The 8,615-nt window shown below is 43.1% G+C and overlaps 1 pseudogene; it reads right to left on the bottom strand.

Moving 5' to 3' along the window:
• Nucleotides 1–6,492: 6,492 nt before the first annotated feature.
• On the bottom strand, nt 6,493–8,151 carry LOC119000354 (60 kDa heat shock protein, mitochondrial-like; annotated as a pseudogene).
• Between the last annotated feature and the right edge of the window lie 464 nt (nt 8,152–8,615).

Here is an 8,615-nt window from a genome sequence, read left to right as displayed (position 1 = left end):
GAAACCCGGGGCGAGAGGAACTTCATAATGGGCCCTTTGCTTCCTCAGAGTAAACCAAGTTTAAGTCATTGCTGGCTCCCAAGGTGCCTACCAGCTGTTAAAAAAAAAAAAACACTACAAAAGGCCACCACAACTTAATTGCATCAATAACTGCCTGGGTTATTGCACCCATGAGCTCTGGGTCCTTAAAATGCCTGGGGGCTGACGGGCCAGGCCAACCAGGACCTGTGACGGAAGGCCACACAACCCCTTACTTTCTATGCTATTCAGGCTTCCAGTCTCCAACAGCTCCTCTTCTTAGATAACTGGGGCCTTGGGGTGTCATAAAAGAACCAATTTTATTTTGAAACTCATTCTTTCTTTTACCTAGAAAGAGGCAAACGCAGCCACAGTCATAGTTTAGGCTCTCAGGAGACCAGGAGCATTGTCTCCTCTATAATATGAAGAGTTTCACAGGATATGAAATACGTTGTTCAACAAGAAAAACCCTAGTTTGTTTGTTTCCTTTCACATTATTGAACTTTTTAAATACAAAAGTTGTCCGTGCTTGTTATTACAGATCAGACAGGCAGGATGCTGACACTGGACAGTTGCATCTTCAATCCCCACTACTCTCTGCCCTGAGGCAAAGTCTGGCCTGGCCTGGCCATATCCTGCTATGCCTTTCGGGCAGGTGTCCACACACATTCCCATGTACATGCACTGGTGCAGCTCTGGCCTGTTTGGGGGGCTCTTCAACCTTTTCCACTTAGAATCAGGTGTTTCAATGGAATACTACTCAGCTGCAAAAAAGAAAATTTTATACTTTGTGACAGAGTAGATGGGCCTGGAGAATATTACGCTAAGTGGAATAAGTCAGAGAAAGACAAATACCATATGATCTCACTCATATGTGGGATCTAAAGAGCAAACTGAACTAACAAGGAAAATGGGGATAGACTCATAGATGGAGAGCAGGATGACAGCTGGGGGTGGGGAGGTTAGAGGGTAGAGGGACTGAGCAAGACTCATGGACATGGACAACAGGTGGCAATTGCTGAGGAGAGAGGGGTATAAGGGGACTAAATGGCAATGAAAAAATAAAATAAAGATTAAATCAATGAATCAATTAATAAAATTAAAAAATAAAATTGGGTGCTTAATACTTCTTTTATCGTATGCATTTCCATTGTGCTCAGTGTTCCCAGAGTAGCCATTACTTACTCTGATGGGGAAAGAGGAGGAAGGATGGCGGGGACACACAGTCTATGGGGTGGGCTCTCTCTCTGCTTTCTGAGGGGCCAGTGGCCGAATAAACTGAGGCACCGAATCCCTCTCTGGTCTCAGCTTGTTGAAGGTGTGAGGGTCAAAACAATGAGATACTTGTGTTGACCCTGGTGTGAAAAGCAGAATCTGGGGTTGCTGACCAAGTAGGAGAAGCTGGGGAAAGAATGGTTGTTCCCATTTGATAGCTGGTTCTGGAATATTCTGGGACAGTGAGTGGATTATTCAGGACTCTTACTTCTCCTTGGCCTCCTGCTGGGAACAGTGTCAGGGCTCATTAGCACTTCCACCAGAAGCCAGCCCTGGCTGGGCAAAGAGGTGAGAGCAGTCAATTTCACCACTCATTAGCAACTCTGGACAGATAGCGGTGGGCAGATTGAACCAACTGGCAGAATGAGGGTCTGCTTCTCTGGGGGCACAGTTATCCATTCTAGTTCTTCCGCTATCAGCGGGGTCACCCAGAGTTGACTGGCTGCTGGTCTCATAGATCAATGAGTAGGACTGCTTTTTTAGGTTTTAGTTACTTTATATAATAACTGAGGCGCCAGTATTGCAATCCTCAATATAGCAGCAAGACTGCAGGAGGAACACTATCTCGTGTATAACAGACACAACCACCACCCTAGCTCTGTGAGGTTCTGTTCAGTACTGATCTTACCTACAGGGTAGGGGCCGCATTTGCAAACAGTTGGGGCAACTTTGCAGGAAAGGGTAGCAGTTTAGTCATGTGCCCCACAAGGGTCTGCTCTGATCAACTTGACTTGATATTCGTATAATATTTTGCAGTTTGCAAAGCACTTTGAAATAACTTTTGATTCGATATTTCCCTGATGAGTAAAGGTCCTAGAAGCTAACTGAATTGCCCAAGGTCTCATCAAGTCCGGGATGCTTTCCCTGACCCCAGAGTATCCAGAAATATATAGAAGCTTAATAAACGATGAAAGGAAGGGCCTCTCCTAACACTGTTTGATGAAGTGGGGAATGAACATGACACGAAGGTGCCCCCTGCCCTCTGAAGGTGACTAGTAAAACTTCAGTAAGTTTGGTCATCCAGGGCGCATATGGAGGGTTGAACCTGCTAAATGAGGCAGGAAGGATTGCTTCTTCTTGCCTAGTCATCTTTGGGACTTGGGCTTGTTTTTTATAAAATGTGACTCCCCATACTACAACAGGGATGAACGTTGAAGCTATCTAGCCACGTGCAAGAAGCCAGACACAAAAGGGCAAGTGTCTGCTTCCAGTTTTATGAGGTACCTAGAACAGACACAACCACGGAGACAGACATTACTAGCGCCAGGGTAGGGAGAATGAGAAGCTCCTGAGGGTTGATACGGAGTTTCACTTTGAGATGACGACGAGGTTCTGGGAGTGGATGGCAGGGAGTGCTGCACAACACTGTGAAGGCACTTCATGCCACTGAATTGTACATTAAAATGGCTAAAATGATTAAGTTTTAAGTCATGTATATTTTACTACTTTTATTCTCACCATTACATGGAGGATCACAATACTGGCAACTCAATTGTTACACAAAGTACCTAACAGCTAAAAAAAATATTGTCTTGCTCATTGCTCTGTGAAAGCAGCAGAATCAACTCAGGGTGACACACTGAAGGCTAAAAGACTAGACTGTATATTTTACTACTTTTTCGAAATGTGGTTCCGCTAGTGCAAAAAGTTGGATTTGGGGATTTTCCAAAAAACATCTCTGGGGCAATCTGCCAAGTCGATAGGGTTGCTTCCTTTGCTGGTTGAGTAAGTGCTTTGATTTTAAAATATTGTCTTCAAGGTTTTTTGTCTGTTTAGCTGTGTTTTGTTTGTTTTCTTTTATTTTTGTTTTTAAGCTCAGACAAAAAAAAAAGGTTCTCCCGAGTACATAGAATTACAGGTAGTTCCTCTCAAGTTAATTCGTTCTTCTTTTTTAAGTGACTGTTTTTGACATTTAAGAGAAAGTTGCTATTAGAAAACGAACAGACATTTCCCCATGATTAAAAGCAACTGTGTCATTAGGATCTGACCAAGTTTGGAGATGTTTTAATAAACACCAGAGGAGAAACGGGTGGCAACACCACTATTGTTTTTGAAGTGAAATGAACCAGTCAGAGAAAGATTTCATTTAGATGTAGAATCTAATGGGTAAATAAATTAACTAACAAAACAGAAATAGACTCATAGATACAGAGAACAGACTGACAGCTGTCAGAGGGGAGAGGGGTTGGGGGGCTGAGTGAAAAGGTGAAGGGATTGAGCTAAGAAAAAAAACCCTCATAGACAACAGTATGGTGGTCACCAGAAGGAAAGGGGGGTGGGGGCGGTGGAAGAGAGTAAAGGTGGGGTAAATAGTGATGGAAGGAGACTTGACTTGGGGTGGTGAACACACAATACAATATACAGATTATGTATTATAGAACTGTCCATCTGAAACCTCCATAATTTCATTAACCAGTATCACCCCAATATATTCTATAAAAATGTTTTCGAAATTAAGCCTGCTTCTTGCCTTACTCAATTCCCCATCTTTGCTAATCTATAGAGTCAATATGGTAAACACAGGAGAACATGTTCATTTTCCTGTGCAGAATTCTGGCAACGAAGGATTAGTAAAGACGGTTAGGGAACATCTAAATGTCTTTGTGAAAGGCTTGGAAATGGGCATAAAAGATGGCTGGATGTCCTTTCAGTGAAGTGCTGGGCACTGTCTCGAGGAACTATGGTTTCTCTAGTGACCAAGACATGTTACAACTCTATGAAAGAACGAAGAAAGAAAAGAAGTGGCAGATCGAAGTGCAAATAGCTATTGCTGAGTGAGCCTAAGCTGGAGGTGGTTCAGGTCTGTCAACCAGCAGGCTGGGGACAGCTCCGCACAGGGGCCAGCTGTCTCCTCCTGCACTGCTCAGCTCACAGAAAGCAGGGCTCCCCATCAGGGGCAAGGCGGGGAGGGACACTCCACCTCCCCAGAGGCCACAAGGAAAAGAGGCAAAGAAGGTCTAGGTTTCTGCTTAAGGAAATCCTGCTCCCCACAGGATGAAATCCATGGGTGGAGGGAGGCACGCTGTACACAATGACATGCTCTGTACCTTCCTCTCGGAAGAACTCCCCCTTCCAGTTTGCCTACTCTCAGTACCCGTTGAAATGCCACCTCCTCTAAGAAGTCTTTACCAAGCGCTAGGGACTGAATTGTGTCCCCTTCTCCCTGGGCCCACTCCCATGCACACAGAACACATGCACACAGAATTCACATCTAAGCCGTAACGCTGAAATGGTGGTATTTGGAGGCGAGCCTTTGGTAGGTGCTTAGGGTTAGATGAGGTCATGTGATGGGACCCTCATGATGGGGTTAGTGTCGTTACAACAGGAGGCAGCAGAGAGCTTGCCCCCTTGCTCTTTCTCTCCCTGAGCGTGCACAAAGACGAGGTCACGTGCAGACGGTGCAGAGAAGGCAGCCATCTACCAGCCAGGAAGAGAGGCCTCAGCAGACAGCAGCCACACCGGCATCCTGACCTCCAACTTCCAGCCTCCACCATGGTGAGAAAAGACATTTCAGTCGTTCAAGCCCCTGAGCCCATAGTACTTGGTGGTGCAGCCTGGCTAACACACTGTGCGTGTTCCAAAGAAAGCTGTCCTGTCTCCCTTAGCACCACCTCCTTTTAGTAACTTTTTACCGTAGTCAGACATTTACATAATTTAAAAAGTCAGGTGGTACTACAGAGCTTATAATAGGGCTTTCTCCCAATCTCTAGCTTGAGTCCAGCTCCCCAGGAAAAAGCATTCTCAACTCTTCCAGCTGTTTCTTATAAATCGGGGGCCCATTCAGTGCTAATTTTTAAACTGCTATTCTTTCACTTACCACTTTTATGCATTAGTTATTGATTTGCTATTATGAGGACTTAGCACTCTTATACTCCACTACCACCCCCCTCCTTCTAACCTCATGGCTCCCTGATATTACATTTTCAGTTAGTATTCAATGTCCGCATCATTGTTTAATTTTATTTTGTAATTAAGATACACTTGGCATAAAACATCATATCAGTGTTGGGTGGATAACATAATGATTTGATATTTATACACATTGTGAGGTGAGCACGCTGTACTAAGTTCAGCTGCTATGCATCACCACATGTAAACACAAAAATTGTTTTTCCCTTTTTAACTTGTGATGAGGCCTTTTAAGATTTACTCTCTTAGTGACGTTCAAATATACAACGCAGCACTAGGAACTACAGTCGCCATGCTGTATGTTACATCCCCATGACTGACTTACTTTATAGCTGGAAGTTTGTACCTTTTGACCCCTTCACCCAATTCACCCACCCCCTAACCTCCTCCCCTCTGGCAACACCATTCTGTTCTTGTATCTATGAGCTTGCTTTTTGGTTTTGTTTATTTTTGTCCTTTTAGATTCCATAAATAAGTGAGATCATACACTGTATACCTTTCTCTATCTGACTTATTTCACTCAGCATAATGCCCACATTTGCAGTTAGTGTTCAGTGTTTACATGAGTTTGATTACTTGTCATTCACTGTCAGGTCAAATACTATGATCAAATTCCATTTCTTTCCTTGTACAATTTTATTTTTTCATAGATAGTAATAAACTTTTCTTTTTTAGCTTACTTGTTTATATTAGTACCACAAATTCTTTATAAATTCTCCAACAGAATTGTCAAACTTCTATGAATGCCATTTTCCACATGATTAAATTATCACTTAGTTCCGTATTTATTTCTGCTATCACGTTTTTAACTTTAAACAAATTTTTGTAACACAAAAGTTGTCACATAATTGGATATTTCTCTACCTTGCACATAGTTATTCTTACTCTCCACTGAAAGGCTGCTTCTTAACTTCTCATCGAGTGACGGCAAGCACTAAAATCCTCACTTTCACAGACTAGTAGAAAAAACACCTCAGTGATTTAAGTTGAAAGCAGTACATTGGTACAGGGTTGTTGTACTTAGTTGTCAGGGATGTACATATATCTTTTTATTCAAAAATACAAAATAAATTATCTGTAGGCATGGACAATGATGGTGGCAAATTATATGTTGTCAGCTGAAACCAGTAACTGATGGTTATAGTGATTTTCTTAAACATCATCTAGCTTTTTCTTCTGTCACTTCCTTCAGCTGACTTTTCTGAAGTTCTAGGCCAGGAGCACTGCCTTGAACTTCCTCTCGCCACTCTCACTAACAACGGTACAGCATCGTTCTAGGTTTAGAACATGTCACCTCCATGCCACCTCCCATTTCACCCATTCTGGATCTTTCTCTTCTTTAGGAATTTCTGTCACCACCAGCCCTGCTGTTGCTAACAGAGAGGCCACTCCAGCAGCATCCAATAAAGAGCTTCTTACAACCTTAATTGGCCGATGGTTCCTTTCTCCACCCTGTTCACAAGACCTCCAAGCAAAGCGACATAACCAACTTCTGAGGAACTTTGTGTAATGTTTTCAACTATCAACAATTCCTTAACACCTGCATTCTTATCCATGTCATTGCAGGAATGTTGAGTGTTTTAAAAAATAATTTCTATACCCATATTTTGGTCTTCACTCCCTGGAGTTAAGGAGTCCGTGGCTGGAAGGCACCAAAGCAGGGCATGGCCCCGCCCAGAACAACGCCTTCCATGGCGGCAGCTCCTACCCTCTCTTTCCATTCACTTCTCCATCCCTTGTCCCAAGAGCCTTCGGCACGGCTGCTCCACCTGAGAGTTGCGCCGGATGTTTGTTTAGTTGTCCCTCTTCCTATTCACTAGTTGTGATATCTAATGGGTCAGTGGTTTCTTGGATATGTTTTTCAACTTGAGCCTTGTCACCTTTTCCTCTCAAGAGCACGGCATGATCTTTCATCGTAATGACCTCTCCAACTTCTTCTTAAGTTGTGAGGCTGAACACCTTCAAATTTTCGGTCAGTTTTTCTTCAAACACTGCACCACCAGTAGCAATAGCCATGTCTTTAAGCTGGTTCTGTCCATTGCCACCCATACCCAGAGCTTTGACTGATACAATCTGAAGACCAACTTTTAACCTTTTCAAAACGAATGGACTTAGAGCTTTTCCATCAACACCTTCAGCAATTATGACCCAGGCCTTATGTTGAGCATCGGTAATTTCAAGAGCAGGTACAATGGACTAAACAGTACAAACTTTCTTTTCACTCGGGAGAACATAGGCATCTTGGAATTCACATTTCTGACCTTCTGCTGTATTAATCAAGTATGGAGAAATACAACCTTGATCAAACTTCATGTCTTCAATAATTTCTAACTCGCCATTCAATGTTTTTTCATCCTTTACCATGATGATGCCCTTTCTCCCAACTTTTTCATTGCATCAGAAATGATGTTGTCAATTTCTTTGTCTCCACTTGCAGAAATTGTAGCAACCTGAGCAGTTCATTCAGGGTTGTTTCAAGTTTAGACTGATTCTTAGATTCAGCAATTACAGCACAACAGCTAACATCACACCTCTCCTGACTTCCACTGGGTTAGCACTTTGCTAATATTCTCAAAGCCTTCCTTGACCATAGAGCATGCCAATACCTTTGCAGTAATGGTGCCTTTTCCAGCCTCTTCTTTTGCATTATTGGAACACCTTGAACACGTTTAGCGCCAATATTTTTATTTTTAAATCAAAGGACTTTGCAATGGTCACACCAATCTTTTATTACTTTGGGATTTCCCCAGCTATATTTAATAATCATTGTTCTTGCCTTTGGCCCCATAGTAACAGCTACAGCATTGGCTAAAATGTCTATACATGAGGCATTAATGCTCAGGCATCTGCACCAAGTCTTACGTCTTTGGCATAAGCTTGAGTGAGGTGAGGAGCCAGGGCCTTGCACACTGGCCTAATCTGGCGCAGGACCTCGTGTAAACGAAGCATTGCTGTGGGCCAGCAGCTGGGCGTGCAAGTGGCGAGGCAGGCCCTCGGCAGTGAGGGACGGCTCTGCCGCCAGATTTTTAAGGCCCATGACTTTTCTATCCTTCTCCCAACACTCCTTTTTGTTGTTGTTGTTGTCCTCTCCTGCTGGCATTAGTGCTTTATGTGCATCATGTAGCCGAGTCCTCACAACACAGCAGGTAGTTATTTATCCCCACTTTATAATGATAAGAAGGCTCAGAAGGCAAAGTAAGTAACTTAACATCACACAGCTGGTGTGGGCCAAAGCAGAGTTGTGTCTTTTTTAATTGTTGTAAAGAGCATATAACATGAAATATACCCTCTTAAAAGATTGTGCATGTACCATACAGTACTGTTCAGTGTACAGCAAACCTCTACGAGTTTTTTCATCTTGTGACAACCTCTATATCCACTTAACAATTTCTCCTCCCTCCAGGCTCTGGCAA

Source organism: Sturnira hondurensis, unplaced genomic scaffold (genome assembly GCF_014824575.4).
Source record: "Sturnira hondurensis isolate 20B ecotype Veracruz unplaced genomic scaffold, ASM1482457v3 Scaffold0015596, whole genome shotgun sequence".
In the NCBI taxonomy this organism is placed as follows: Eukaryota; Metazoa; Chordata; class Mammalia; order Chiroptera; family Phyllostomidae; genus Sturnira; species Sturnira hondurensis.
The sequence above is the reverse complement of the archived record's forward strand: the minus strand, read 5'-3'. Positions and strand labels throughout refer to the sequence as shown.